At 42.8% G+C, this 15,631-nt stretch overlaps 1 protein-coding gene across 4 annotated transcripts in view; it reads right to left on the bottom strand.

Annotated features, from left to right (window-relative positions):
- The window catches only part of LOC102905039 (cytidine monophosphate-N-acetylneuraminic acid hydroxylase), a 150,572-nt gene that overhangs the window by 83,618 nt on the left and 51,323 nt on the right, over positions 1-15,631 (bottom strand). The window contains exon 1 of one of the 4 annotated variants that reach the window (XM_076573065.1): positions 2,852-2,968. The exons of 1 other annotated variant lie outside the window; for it this stretch is intronic. The gene's annotated coding sequence lies outside the window, so the exon portion shown is untranslated. Of the gene's footprint in view, positions 1-2,656; positions 2,969-15,631 lie in introns of those variants that run through there. 2 more of the 4 variants (XM_076573067.1, XM_042278291.2) reach the window with 2 other exon arrangements.

Here is a 15,631-nt window from a genome sequence, read left to right as displayed (position 1 = left end):
CTTCTGGCCTTTGAGAGTGTGCATACCTGCACACATTACATACAAACACACATAGAATAGAACAGAACAGAACAGAATAGAATAGAGCAGAATAGATAGATATATGCATACATACATACATACATACATACATACATAAAATGGATAGATAGATACATACATATATACATACATACTTAGATAAATATATGGATAGATAGATGGATGGATGATGGATGGATGGATAGATAGATAGATAGATAGATAGATAGATAGATAGATAGATAGATAGATAGATAAACCTCATAGCTTCTGTGTTTCCTTCTGATCTCCCCCAGCCATCCTGTTTGTCCACCTCCTTCTCCACAGACCACAGACCAGCTACTGGACTCCTGACTCCTCTTCCTCAGGGAGGCAATAGAAACCTGAGCCTCATTTCCCCAAGCAAACCAAAAAGTACAAAATAGCCCTCAAATCTTCCCCTACCTTTCTGTCTTAAAGACATTTGTTTGCTGGGTGGTGATGGTGCACACCTTTAGTCCTAGCACTTAAGAGGCAGAGGCAGGTGGATCTGAGTTTGAGGACAACCTGGTCTACAGAGTGAGTTCCAAGATGATCACAGCAACACAGAGAAACCCTGTCTTTAAAAAGAAAAAAAAAAGACATTGGTTGACTTGCCTTGTCTGAGAGTAGATCCTAAGACTTATATTTCACAAGAGATACTGTGCTAAAGTCAGGAGAAAGAAATGAGCACAGACAGACCAAAGCAGGCTTGCTGGGTTTCCCCACTCCATTTATTATCCAACTAGATCAAATCTTTTTTGTTGTTCTTGTTGAAACACATTGGACAGTAGTGTCCACACTTGAGTTGTATTGATACCATGAAGTCGCCAGGAAAATTATGATCACTTCCTCCATCTGACTTTCATTTTCTTTCTCATTGTATTATTTATGTGTATGTATGTGTGCTTGTGTGCAAACACATGTCATAACACACATGTGGAGGTCAAAGGACAACTTTCGACAGTCAGCTCTCTCTTGTACCATGTGGATCAAACTAGTCAGCAAGCACCTTTCTCTGCTGGCCTCTGGTACCTGTCTCTTCAGCTCATTTTACTGCACAGTCTAGACATGTAGTCTTCATCCATCTCCTCAAAGTCCAACCCTGTACCTGGAACACTCTCTGTTCCCTCTGCACATATTTAGCACCCTAACCTCCCAGCTCCCAGTCCATCATCATCAAGAAAGACTCCCCAGAGAAGGTGAGATCCACTGCAGGCATGACAATCTCAACACCTTGGCCTTTTCCTTAGCGTGACACAGTAAATGTCGTTATTTGGTTTTTTAACTATGATGTTGATTAATTTCTCCATTCCCTAGAAAGCTGTCAGCCATATGTATACACGAGTCTACATGATAACTCCCCAACCTGACACACAAAAGAATTTTAATAAGTGTTATTTGAAAGAATTGGTGGCCATTTTGCCTAATATCATGAAACCTTCTCTGGAACCTTCATTTTAAATCTAATGCCATTCCTCAGGGTCTCTTCACAACAGTTGCATGCTTATTTGAAAAAACTAAAAGTTAACAAAATGTTACATTTGACTTTCTAGAATTCAAGGGTTTAACAGAAGGTACCCCAAATGCTGGCTAGGGAGTGTTCTAAAAGATTGCTTGTGTTGTGTTTGATACTCCCCAACAGAAAGAGAAGGCAGGTGGCACATTGTTCTGACAAATCTTATCCAGTGAAGGATTCAACATTTTATTGATAGGTGTTTTAAGACTGATTGCATTCTGTTGTTGTTTGTTTTGAGAACAGGGGGTTCTCAAACAGTAGTCAAAACTGGCCAAGAACCCCCAATCCTCCTATCCTCTTTGGATCCATGAATTCAATTACCTCTGAGTCCAGAACACCCTCAGGTCCAGACTGTGAGTTCTCTAAGCCCTGGAAGCCTTGTTCAGTATCTCTCTTGGCTGACACTTACTGTGCTTCTGAGCAAAGCACAGACTATTAATATGGCACCAGAAGGAACTGTCTGGAGCTATGAAGAGCAGATGGCAGCTGATTGGAAGTAAGAGAAGTGCCCAGAGACTGCCTGGGGAGAGTGGATAGTGGAGAGCATGTGGCTTGCAGAGAGCAGACTCTGGAAGACAGAGTAGCCAGAGCAAGCAAGGTATGGACACGAGGCAGGCTGTTCGAGCAAGTACCTTAGTTAGTTGCCTACCCGCTGTTCCTAAAGTAGACACTGCTGTATCTTCAAAGATAATTCCAGTATCAACTCTGCCACCAAGAACTCTCAGTTCTTCTCCCTAGTCACAGACAAACTACTAAAAATGTAAACCCTTGAACTTGATGTGGTAATATGTACCTGTAATCTCAGAGTTGGGAAAATGGAGGCAGGAGGATTAGGGGTTCAAGATAATCCTCAGCTACACAAGGGATTAAAGCCAGCTTAGGCTACATGACAACCCATCTCAACAAACAACTGCCTAAGATACAGAGAGATAGAGAGATAGATAGATAGATAGATAGATAGATAGATAGATAGATAGATAGATAGATAGATAGAAAGATAGATAGATAGATAGATAGATAGATAGATAGACAGATAGATAGATAGATAGATATAGGTATAGATACCCTTAATTGAATAGAATAAAATGTAAAGCATACCTTTGCTCCCTTCTGAGTAGAAAATGGTCACAGCAACAGAGGAGCTGGTTAGAGAATGTCAAAAGAACCAAGCCCAGAATTTCTTTTAAATGATTTTTACAACCAGCAGGGATGCAGCCTGGAAATCTTAATATGCTTGATTAGAAATTTGATTTGATTTTCTTGTGGCCGGAAAGTCTTTTCAGAAGCAATTACCAGTGCAGGAGGGAAGTCTTAAGTTCCTCTGCAGACACAGAGGCTGAGCAGGCTGCTGTGACTACTGTTCATCTGTGCGTATCTGCCAACTTGCTTCTTTCCCAGCTCCACCAATTAGACACAAGCCAGGGGGTTAGGAACTACAGATAAACTGAATCCGCTGCCAGGTCAGAGCGAGGATGTGTGTGTGTGTGTGTGTGCTATAGATAGGCGAATGTGGTCTAACAGAAGAAAACCCTAAGGAGAACTTTATCTACACCCCCTGCCCCCCAAACTGTTGTGCTTTTCTGGAAGTGAGTCAGTCTACCGCAAACATGTTTAGTTGTATTGGGAAAAGCATTCACAGCTGCGAGTCTGGGGCATAGAATTTAGTTCTAGGCTCAATGGCTTCTGATCCCCTTAATGCTCTGATTAGCACACTTCTGTCTTGCTAGTACCGAGGGCTTCGAGTCCAAGCCTAGATCTCAGGAGACACCTCCATTTCTCACCAGTCTACTTCCTCCATTTGACAAATATCCCTATTTCAGTTCTTGAAAAGGTATTTTTATGGTCATGTCAACAAATATAATAGTGTCAAGAAATAGCTGGTATCCTATCTCCCATTCTAATTTAAAAAATTCAACTCAGGTGCTCTTACTGAACTCCACTAGGCAAGTGTGGTGGTCCATGTCTGTAATCCTCGTGCTTCGGAGGCTGAGGTGGGAGAATTACCATGCACTTGAAGGCAGCCTGGGCTACAATGAGTTCTAAGACATCCTGGGCTATGGGGTAAAACACCATCTCAATAAATAAATGAATAAATGAATGAATAAATAAATAAATAAATAAATAAATAAATAAATAAATAAATAAATAAATAAATAAATAAATAAAATGACAAAACAGAACAAGGGGCCATAGTAAAACCTTGTCTCAATAAACCAATTTATTAACTAACTAATTGATTGATTGATTAATTAATTAATACCAAAACAGAACTATGGCTAGGGACATGGCTCACTGAGTAAAAGCACTTGCTCTGCAAGCCTGCCTGGTAAACTGAGTCTAGATCCCACCACCCACATCAAAAGCTTCATTCCATAGTCCATCAATCCTATGAGGTAGGAGGTGGAGACAGGAAAGTGTCCCTGAATCTCTTGGGCCACCTTAGCCTGGAGCATGAGGAGAAGCAACAGAAACAATGAGGAATCCCGTGTGGACAAGGAGGATGGTGAGAACCAACTCCCCAAAGTTGCCCTCTGACCTTCACACGTGCTCCATGGCACAGCATCCTTCATACCCCCAATGCACCAGGTCTGTCATCCCAGCACTCAGTAAGCTGATACAGGAGGATAACCAGGCAGCTTAGACCACAAAACGAGATCCTGTCTCAGGACAACGCAACAAAAAAATAACTAATACTCCATTCCTAAGTTGTCTTTCTCCTGACTTCTGGGAACCTTGTGGGAGCCCGTTTTCAGGTTCCTCGTGGCTTTACCCAGCAGGTCCTCATAGAGAGGATGATTAAGGTCACGGGCCTGAGTGCAGGTATCTGAGATGGTCTGCACTTGGCTGTGCTGGGGGAGGAGGTCTTTCACTCCACCCCTTGACGTCTCTATAAATACCCTGGGGCAGAGACAGTCGGGCCCGTTGGAATAGGTTCCAGGCCCTCTGGAGGCTATCCTTTATTTTCTATCTGTTTATCTCCACAATCTAAATCCTTCTATCTATTATTTCCTGCTGCTCGCACTCAAGAAAACTCTGGGGAGCTGTGGGGTTGGTGGGTAAACGCCTCACAGAACCTCCAAACTTCCACTTAAAAAAAAAGGCTAATAATGAGTTCTCCATATATTTTATTTACATGCCTCTTGCCTCTCTAACGACATTATACATTTCTGATTGGACTGTAAGTTTGTAGTTAGATTATGAGTCTTGCTCTCTAATTAGATTGCCCCTGTAATTAGATTGTTGGCCCTGGAAACGCAGCTTGGCTCCTGCATTTACCACAGTGCTTAAAATGACATAGGAAACAGCCTGACAACAAGTCTCCAGCAAAAACAAAAGGATGGTTTCAACGACATCTCCAGCTCCAGAAATGTCCATCGGGATGGAAGACAGGAGACCATTTAACCTTAGAATTCTTCTGGCCAGTGCCTGGCCCCCAGCTTCACGTCTTCTCTCAGTCAAGGCCTTTCAAACTCCTGCTCCCCGATGTCCCTTCAGTGTCACGTGACAATTTTTATGTCCATTTTAGTTTCTTGAGTCAAAGTCTGTAGTTCAGGGTGGCCTCAAACTCACGACACTGCTCCGGCTTCAGACTCCCCGGTGCTGAGATATCAAGTAGAAGCCACCACATGGCGTTTTAAAAGTAACCATTTGAACTCCTTACAGAAAGGTTCTCTAATCTCATGTGTGTGCTTTTCTGCTGTTTGTGTTTTTGTTTTCATGGAGATGCACAGCCATGCAGCTACCTCCCACGCCCAAAGATGAGGCAGGGGGCTGGAGAAGTGGTTCAGCAGCTTAGAGTTCTTGCCGCTCCTGCAAAGGACCTGACTTTGGTTTCCAGCCCCATGTCGGGTGGCTCACAACCATAACTGCAGCTGCAGTGAATTTAACGCCCTCTTCCGACCTCCACTGGTACTTGTACACATGTGGCTTCTATACACAGGGACGTATATACATATATACACATAAATTTTAAAAATAAATCAATCTTGTTTCCCTTCTAAGAGCCAACACACCCCTCCCAGTCAGCTCCCACCCAGAGAGTGATCATCTAATCCTGACGCTGTAGGCAGTGATGCCTGCTCTTGAATTTTAGGTAGCTATCCTCACTCAGTTGCTTGTCCTCCTGTCTGGCCTTCTCTCCTATATTACGACTATAGTGTTCACCAATACCACATACAGAGCAGTGGGTTGTTCTCGTCACTGTTGGAGAGCGTTACATTTTATAAACAGACAGTGTTTCGTTTCTCTGTTCTCTACTGTCAGATATGTGGGGCTATTCCTTGCTTTTGACTGTTGTTGTTGGATATTACCCTCTTTGTCCACAATGTTTGGTGGACAAAGTACCCATTTATGTTGGGAATGTATCCAAGGGTGGAAGCCCTGACCAAACAGCAGATGCACAGTAAGCTTTTATGGGTGTTGTCAACCCATTTTCCACGCCTACCAATAAATGAAAGGGATACCTGCTGTAGTCCCTAAAGTAAAAGAGGATACTTTATTTTCGATATTGCAGGAAGACATTTGAGAGATTTTTAAACCTTTTTAAGAACAGTTTTTAAAATATTTAAATTTATGAGGCTATGGGACATTTTAAGTTTATAAAATGTTCTATATTGTTAACATTTGGACTTAAAATAAAAGGCTGGGCCGGGTGGTGGTGGTGGTGGTGGTGGTGGTGGTGGTGGTGGTGGTGGCTCATGCCTTTAATCCCAGCACTCGGAAGGCAGAGCCAGGCAGATCTCTGTGAGTTTGAGGCCAGCCTGGTCTCCAAGGCGAGTTCCCAGAAAGGCGCAAAGCTACACAGAGAAACCCTGTCTCGAAAAAACAAACAAACAAACAAACAAAAACAAAACAAAACAAAAATAAAAGGCTAAAAATTAGGGTCACAGTCATAAGCACCAAATACTAACCAGAAATTGAGATGTTCATTTCTTGTGATGCAGCAAGACAATGACCTAAGCAATCTGGCAAAGGGCTTGGAACAGTTTCTGACCCCATGACTCTCGATCCTTTGGGGGATTAAAAAAAACTTTTTACATTGATAGTTTAGGACCACCTATATGTCAAGTATTTGCATTCAGATTCATAACAATGACAATACTGAAGTTATAAAATAGCAACAGGAAAAATTTTGTAATGGGGGATTACCACAACATGGGGAACTATATCGAAAGGTCAAAGCCTTGGAAAAGTTGAGAACCAGTGGCTTGGAGAATGTTTCTCCTTACTCAAGGTCTGTTCAGGTTTAAGAATGTATGTCTAGCCTCTTTGTCTTTGCTAAATTTGTTAAGCTTAAGCTATTTGGATAAACGAAGTCATATAAATGCTTTATATTGATACTAAAAGGAGCTTCAATTGAGAAATTGTTTTAAGGCTCATACTTAACAGAGATAAAACTATGAAGTCCTTTTCCCAAGGTCAGGCATTTAGATAAAGCTCCCATTCCCTCAAGGGCTTGGAGAAAGTTCCTGCTTGCTAAAAAGAGAGCCACCCTCCTTATCTCTGGTAAAAGGAACTTAGGGCCCTTCCATTAACATATGGCTATTGTTTTGGTTTGTTTACTGAACCCTTATTTGATACTAGAAGAGCTTCAATTCAAAAATCATTTTTAAGACTACTTATTGTAGACTATTAGAGAACACAAGTAAATAGTCATCTTATAAATCGAGGTCTTTAATTGTAGTCATGCTAAGTACTGATATAATTACTTGCAGGGATAAGCTTTACTTAATCCCTTGTATATGTTTTCAGGGTTGAGCTTAAAACAAGTAACTAGAAACAAAGTTTGTCTATTCAGATATACCTGGAAAGCCCTCAAATACTTCAGAGATCTGCAGAATATGGCATTTAAAATGTTGATTGAAAAGCTTATTATATCAGACAGACTCCCAGATCCTAGCAGTGACCCAAGGTCTCCAAAAAAGATTATGGGACACCATGATGTCCCCACCTGGATTATGGCAACACTGAACACAGAGTGAGATGCCTCAATGCAACATCTGCTGCCAGGACTTGGCCCAGACTGTGGACAAGCAGCAGGGCACTGAAGAAGTGATTGCACCCCTTTTACCTAGACAAAGTAAGATCAGTATTCCCCATGTCCCTCTTCCACAGGAAAAAACTTTCCCCTTATGGGCCTAATGGCTAAAGATTGATCCTGTTCTGATACTTCTGCCTCTAATGCTATGGAGACCTGGGTATGGACTGGTCCCTGTCATTTTTTTTTTTATAGATTTGGAAGCTGCATGGTCTGTACTCAGATTTATCCTTCTCAGGTCTCTGATAGCATTGATGGCTAAGCTAGCTATAACTCTGTCAGCTTGGCAGCATCAGACAAGAAGATCATTCCACAAGGCTATAGCCAGCTTGTTAGCTCATTTTTAAGAAAATGTTCTAGTATATGAAAGTTTGAATAAGTCATAAAGGTTTAAATATGGGTTTGAAAAAAAAAGGTCTGAAGATATGAAAGTCTATGGAAGTTTTGAGAGTGTAAGAATGTTTTAAGATATTTAAAGATCTGAGGATATGAGAGCATATAAGCTTTGAGGATCTCAGAAAATGATTTAAGATATAAATGCAAGTTGTGAAGATATAAATGAGTGATCTAGATTATGAGAAATGTTTCAGATTGCTTTCCCTTCTATGATATAGAAGTTCAGAGCTTAACATTTAATAGAGCTCTGATAAGTTGGCAGAGCAGTGACTACTTACTGTTCAGTCACAAGCTCAAAATTTTAGATTTGTCTTGGTTATCATCTAAATACAAACTTAGTTTATATTTAGTGCTTCTCATCAGGACAAAGAAATCTCTGTCCAATCTATATCTGGCTCTTTGGACAGAAGGAAAATGCACATGCTTTTAACCTAAACCTATAGGTTTTGCTAGGACTCATAAAAGGTATGGATCTACTTCTGCTATTTTACAGATACTTATTACCTGCTTTGTATATGATATGGATTTCAGTACAGATAGGTAATGCTAATGTATCTAAAACTTTTATGTCATTTTGTAAAATAATTCATATAGACCTCAGAGGATTAAAAGAGTCATAAAACTTGGATTCATTTCACAGAGGTTAGAAGGACTCCAGATTAATATAGCTTCAATTTTCCCCACTTGTCTATTCCTAAGGATGATATTTTCCTCTTTCTTGGTCTTGGGACTCCTGCTCTTCCAATTATTAAGACTATGGACCTAAAAGTTCCAAATAAGTTCATGAAATTTAACTTCTGTTTCCAGTTTAAATTTCTCTTAACAGATTTCCACTTGGCTGGCAGACACCTCCAAGCTTTGGTCGACTACACTGCTTCAAACAACTATGAGCTCTGGACTTGCTAAAAGCTGACATGGACCAGCCCAGCCAGTGTGATTGTGCTCTGTCTTCACAGCTGACTCAGATAACCACATACTTCTGACAAATGCCCCATTGCCCAGCCTTTGACTAGCCTTTCAGCTTTTGACTAGCCTTTCAGCCTTCTTGGGCCCTGACAACAACACCCCAGTGTCAGAGCAAAGCAGTTCCAGAAGAGAATACATCATCCCATGCTCCTTGCCCAAAGTAAGTTGAAATGCTAGGTCAAGAAGGAAACTCCCTGGCATAAGGGACAAAATGGCCAACTATAATGCTCATTGATGTATCAGGAAAATAGGTTCAGAGTTGTGTGGAGGCCCACAAAGGTTTCCTAGTGAGATCTGAGCTTGCTTTACCCAGCGGGGCTGCATTAGAAGATTGCTTGACCATGTGCATGGTTACTAGGTGATTAGAAGGATCTACATTGGCTGAGCTGGGGGAGGTCTTTGCTCTACCCCTTGGCATTCCTATAAACAGCCCTTTAGAAGAGACAGAAGGGGACAGTGGATAAGGATCTAGGCCCTCCTGAGGCTATGCTGTGTTTCTATCTGTTTCTCTCCCCTTTATCCTTCTATCTAAATATTTCTCACTTCTCCCTCCTCAAGAGTAGGGGGGGTTGGGAGCTGGTCTCCCCCAGAGTTGTCAACTGATGAATTTATTAACTAAAATTGTTCTGCAATAAGATAAAGCACTTGACCTTTTTGTGCAGAACCAAAGAAATATTATATGCCCTTAAGAAATTATTATTTCTATATAAATCATTCAAGATTATAATCTGGCTGTACTCAAAGATCAGAACTACAGGGCTTTAAGAATGGCAATAGTTACAGATGTTGCTGCCCTAGAAAAATCTGTTAGCTAATGGTTCTTAGGTCCCAGTACCCGTGAACCTCTGGGCAGATAGGACTCATGGTTGGGTCCTGTCATTGGTACTTGTGAAAGGGGAAATATGGAGGGCCCAAAACAGCGTGACCACAAGATGCCATGACAGGCTTAGAGGCCCAGACACAGCTGCTGTGACAGGCTTACTGGAAGGCAACACCCAGATCCAGGGAAAGCTATAAGCTGACCCCACCCAGGGAGGGCCTGCATCTAAAGGTAAATAACTGACATTGCAAACATTCCCAGCACACACCTATACCCTAGACAAATGTCAGTCAATTTGGTCTGTAGTGGGTAGCCATTCCAGCCTTGATCTGGAAGTTCCAACCCCCCTTGAGGCTTTGGTAACTGTCATGCCTACAAAGCGGGGCCAAGAGAGGACCCTGAAGACCTGAGATCCAGATGCGCTGGCTCTCTTGGTTCATGGACCCTGGATGCCAAAGGTAGACCGAGTAGAGTTCTCCAGAGAATACCGCCAGACTGCACCTTTCCCAGACCCTGTAGCCTATCCCTTCATTTGTAAGTTACCCCACAAAATAAACCTCCTTTTTAACTACGTGGAGTGGCCTTAATAATTTCACCAATAATGGTCCTGAACCCTGGAAATCCCCTCACCCCAACCTCTGCTATAATAAGAACTTCACCCTGCCCAGGCTTGGGCCTCTCTGCTCTCACCGCTACATCAGACAGACAGAGACCAATCTCTGAGCTTGAAATAAAGGCTCTTTGCTTTTATATATGGGATTTGGTCTCCGTGGTGGTCTTCTAGGGGTTCCCATGATCTGGGCATAATAGTCCCCTGGCTGTGGGCACCTGGCATTAGTAGTTACCTGGGCACTAAGGAACAGCTCACTCCATTTTTCCTTTAGTCAAGTTTTTATTTATTTCTCTGTTATTCCCTATGGTGTTTGCTTTAATCATGCCCCAAGCTGAAAGTTAAACTACAGGTCAGCTGGTTTTTTAAACTTGTTCTTCCTCTATAATCTTGTGATGTGAACCTTATTAATTGTTTCCATTATGGCTGACTATTAACCCACAACATGTGCTTTTCCCATAGTCTTAAAAATAGCTAACTGAGCATGCCTTTGATTCCAGCACTTGAGAGGCAGAGGCTGGTGGATCTCTGTGAGTTCAAGTCCAGCCTGGTCTGCAGAGCTAGTTCCAGGACAGCCAAGGCTATACAGAGAAATTCTGTCTCAAAAAAAACAAAACGAAAACCTACTAACTGCAAAATCCCCTTTTATAATCATCTTGCTATAAAAGGCCCCCGTACCTTTGGTCCAGGCCACTTCATTGTCCCAATCTCAAGGAGACTAAGTTTGGCCTGACTGAAAAAGGCTAGAATTGTTTTACTTTGTGACATTTCAGTGTTAGCTACTGGCTTTTGACACCAGAACACTGGACACTGATCAACCACACACTGGCTGAATTTGGGGACTGGTTTATCAGCGCTAAGGCAATAACGAGGACACCCCCAGTGAAGTACCATCTAGAGGAATGAGGGGTGGAGAAGAAGGAATGAAGGCTGAGGGATCATACTGGGGAGGACTGATAAGTTAGGAAAAATGAAGAACAAAATGTGAGGCATGAGAAACGGAAGACAAGGAATGAGAGATATGGGGTGCGGGAATGAGAAATAAATACTCCACAAAAGTGGATCCAGATAAGGGGGGCAAAGGCACAGAGAGGGAACTGTTACACAACCCTGCCTAGGGCAACTGGAGCATCTGAGAAAAGCACTGGGAGTCCTCGTTAGAGTAGCATGTGCGGGAGTCCACATTTTATTACCGAAAGTTACGTATTCATAACCAGCTTCATAAAGTCTAAGAGTTTCACTCTTATTTTTTTTTATTTTTCACTCTCTGAGACAGGGTCTGTCTATGTGTATTCCTGGCTGGCCTAGAACTCTCTATGTATACCAGGCTGGCCTTGAAATTGTGACAATCCTGCTCCCTCCGTATATAAAGAGAAAACTAGGTTGCTATCAAGGTCTGGGAATCCAGATATGCAACACCACACTCAACGGGAGTCTCACCTTTACAAAGAAACTTAGAGCTGGATGGAGTAACATGTCTGTAATTCCTGTCCTTGAGAGGCTGAGGTAGGGGAACAAGCAATTCAGACCAGCCCTAGCTACAAAGTAAGACTTTAATCTAAAAATAAATAAATAAATAAATACAAAGTAAGCAGAAAGCCATTAACAGGAACTGAGTCCTGCTGTGTGTGACTGGGAGCTGTCATCAACAGGAACAACTTGCAGCTGCTTAGGATCAATGGCAGTCAGCCAGCATGGTGGCATAGGCCTAGAACCCCAGGATGGGGGAGGTGGAAGCAGGAAGGTGTGGACAAGGTCAACCTTGGCTACATATCAAGTTCCAGGCCAGCCTGGGCTATATAATACTGTGCCTCAAATAAACCAACCAGAGGCAAAAGACAAAGGAAAAAGAAAGAGTAGCCTAGTTTCTCCTCCTAAGAGGAAGAAGGCTAGGCTTGTAAGGAGAATTAGCCCCCGGAAATAACAAGCTGAGTCTCTATTATACAGCTGCCCCCTGGGGGGTTAATAAAGGAAACGGAAAACCTTGCATAGCACATTTTCCACTAAGAATGCTGATTTTTAAAAGCAGAAAAGTCTGAACTCTGAAAGAGGAGGACTAGGTTTTGCAACCTGTTTTTGACTTGGCTTACCCACCAAATAACAAAGAAGACCTGGGAATTCAGGAAAGGGAGTTCAGACAGCCGGGATGGGTGGGCTGGGCTGCGAGGGTGGGGGTCTGTTAGGAACAAGCTGATGCTGTCTAGAGGGCTAGGATGCCATACTTTCCCCACCTCAGGCCTCACCAAAGCGTGCCACCAGAGGTGACTGGGACCAGTGTCATGTGGGGAGCGCAGAAGAGAGAGCTGCATTCCATCTCTGGGCTAGGATGGGATACAAGAAGGGGGTGGGATTGTGAGATCGCCAGCCAGAGAAAACTGGAGCCAGAGCACCAGAAATACAAAAAGAAAGAAAAAAAAAACCCTCTTAAAATGAAAAAAAAAAGTTATGGAACATGATGTACATCTGAACTCACAACACTTCAGAGATGGAGGCAGGGATGTTGAGAGTTCAAAACCAGCCTAGGCTACATAATGATTTTTGAGGTAAGCCTGGGCTATGTAAGACCCTATAATAAATAACTAAATATGTGAATACATAAATTAAATACAATAAACATTAATAAATTACAACTGCAGATAAGATTTAGAATTAAGCATTTTCTTGAACTCTCCAAGCAAAGGGTGTTGCAGGAATTTTGATTACACTGTGACACTCCAGACTGTTAAATAAAGTTGACCTTGAATCAGGGGGTGGAGATGGTGACTAGCTGACAGGAATTGACCATAGAGAAGCCAGCACTTTGGGAGGAAAGGGTGGGGACTTGAGTTTCGGTTTTCTTTTGGTTTGGGATGAGTGAAGAGACACATCTCTTGCTGAGTGTCTGGCCAAAAAGCAAGGTCAGCTGACTCCTTCTCAGCTTCTCTGATCTAGCAGGTTTTTCCCTACATCTGACTTCCCAGTCTTCATTGGTAAATAGAATGATAGAGACTTAGTTTAAACCTACATATTGTGACTGTGGCAGAACCCGGGTCACAGGACCGGAATGGCCTCCAAGGCCGACAGGGTGTTGACTGTGGGCCACGGGGCAGCAGATGATATTAAAGTAGCAGTAGATTCATGGACAGCTGCTAAGCCAACAGAAAAATATCAAAAGGGTTTCATAAATAAAGCAGGTGCAGTGAGAAAGGGAAGTAGAGAGAGAACAAGACAAATTTGTTAAGCAAAGTCATGAGAGCCAAAGCAAATCCAACGGTCAGCAGAGGTTTGAGAAGCAGAAGATGCCAAGCCTAAAGGAGTCATGTGGACCCATGGCTTGCAAAGGGGTATCCAGAGAACAGAAAAACAAATGTTCAGGGAAATCATGGAAGAGCATTTCTTCACCTGATGAAGATCGTGAGTTCCTATTTAGTGGACCTAATGATTGTTTTGGAAGAACAGTGAGAAAAGCTGTATTATAATCTGATGACTGACAAAAAAAAAAAAAATAAGTGCCAAGAGATCTTATAAGCTGAGCATGACAGCACGTGCCTATAATCCCAGCACCCAGGAGACTGAGGTAGGAGCTGGAGGTTGAGGCCAGCCTGGTCTACATACTGAATTCAAGACCACTCTGGGCTGCACAGTGAATTCCGGGGTAGCCACAAGTACATAGAAATACTGTGCCTTAAAAAACAGAAAGTCAAGAAGGAGAAGTGAGGAGGAAAGAGGTGGAGGAGGGGGCAGAGGAGGAGGGGAAGGACAGGGGAAGCCCTACAAGTTTTCAGAAGACCCTCTGTCCACTCCACTCACCTCCCACAAATTAACACAGGCAAAGAAACTGCCTTGAGTCATCTAAATGGTCTAGTTTGCAAGGCTGGGGTGCTGCTAAGGTGATTCCCAGGGAGAACCTCTCCGCCCCCAACCCCGAAAGTGACTAAAGTGTGGTAAAATGAAAATAAGCTAAAGCGCTTTTGTCCAGAACACACGGGGTTTCAGCTGGGCTCAGGAAGACGTGAGCCACAGCCTCCTCCTCCTCCTCTCAGCCCTGGTGGACTGTGGATGCTCTCCAAGATGCCCTTCCATCGGTCTCCATGGAGACTCTTACAAGCTCCTCTCCCCTCCTCTGCCACTATTGCCCCGCCCCTTCCTCTCCCTCTCCTCTCTCTCCCATCTGACAAGTATCTGCAATACCCCTTCCCCCTCCTCCCCTTATCCTGACTTCATGCCCCTCACTGTGATAATCTAACTACCTTACTGTCCCTTTGGACTTCTGGCCCAGAGGCCAATGATGTCCTCCCGCTGGGGACCTCAGAGCTGGTTACCTCCCTGGACTTCTTGTATACACTGAGGACTTTGGCTCCTCCTGGTGACCTACTTTTCCCCAGGGGCTCAAGATATCTTTTCCCCTTAGTGTTCACATAGCTCTATTCTTTGTTTTCCTTCCATTTTATTTGTAGGCCTGTGAAGGGGAGGAGGGGGCAGGGAGCTTGTCCTGCAGAAACAAAGCTGCAGGATCTCCATGACAACAGGATATCCCAGGAGTCCATGGAGGATCCAGTATTGAGAGTGTAACAGAAGCCAGAGGCCTCGAACCAGACCAATGACTCATTGCAATGAACATTGGCAAGTAGACCTGTTTGGGCAAAAGGGTAGACTGTGTGACACACTGTGACACACCACAGCTTCCACTGAAAGATTTGTTTTTAATTAAAAAAATTTTTTTTGTTTTCTTTTGGGTGGGAGGTTGCAAAGATGGAGGGAGGTTATGGAGGGACCAGGAGATGAATGGGATTGGAGTGCATGATGTGAAATTCACAAAAAAAAATCAACAAAAAGTTATAAAAAAATAGTGAACGAACAGATGGATAGCATTTTTCTTCTCTCTCTCTCTCTCTCTCTCTCTCTCTTTAAATGGTCTTGCTATGTAGCTTTGGCTAGCCTAGAACTCACTCTGTTGTAGAATATTAGTTGAAGGTATGTTACATTTGTTTATGCTGTGAAATATTTAATGATGCAAAGATGTGTTGCATTCTTTTATGTTGCATTTGTTTAACTCTGTGAAACTGTGTCATTTTGCCTGTTTAAAACACCTGATTGGTCTAATAACAAGCTGAACGACCAATAGCAAGGCAGAGAAAGGATAGGCGGGGCTGACAGACAGAGAGAATAAATAGGAGAAATCTGGAAGGAGAAGATCTAGGAGAGAGAGAAGGAGGGCTTTGGGAGCCAGCTACACAGCTACACAGCAAGCCATAGAGTAAGAAG

This window comes from Peromyscus maniculatus, chromosome 5, assembly GCF_049852395.1.
Source record: "Peromyscus maniculatus bairdii isolate BWxNUB_F1_BW_parent chromosome 5, HU_Pman_BW_mat_3.1, whole genome shotgun sequence".
Taxonomy (NCBI): Eukaryota; Metazoa; Chordata; class Mammalia; order Rodentia; family Cricetidae; genus Peromyscus; species Peromyscus maniculatus.
Note: the sequence above shows the minus strand (reverse complement) of the source record. Positions and strands in the feature narration are given on the sequence as shown.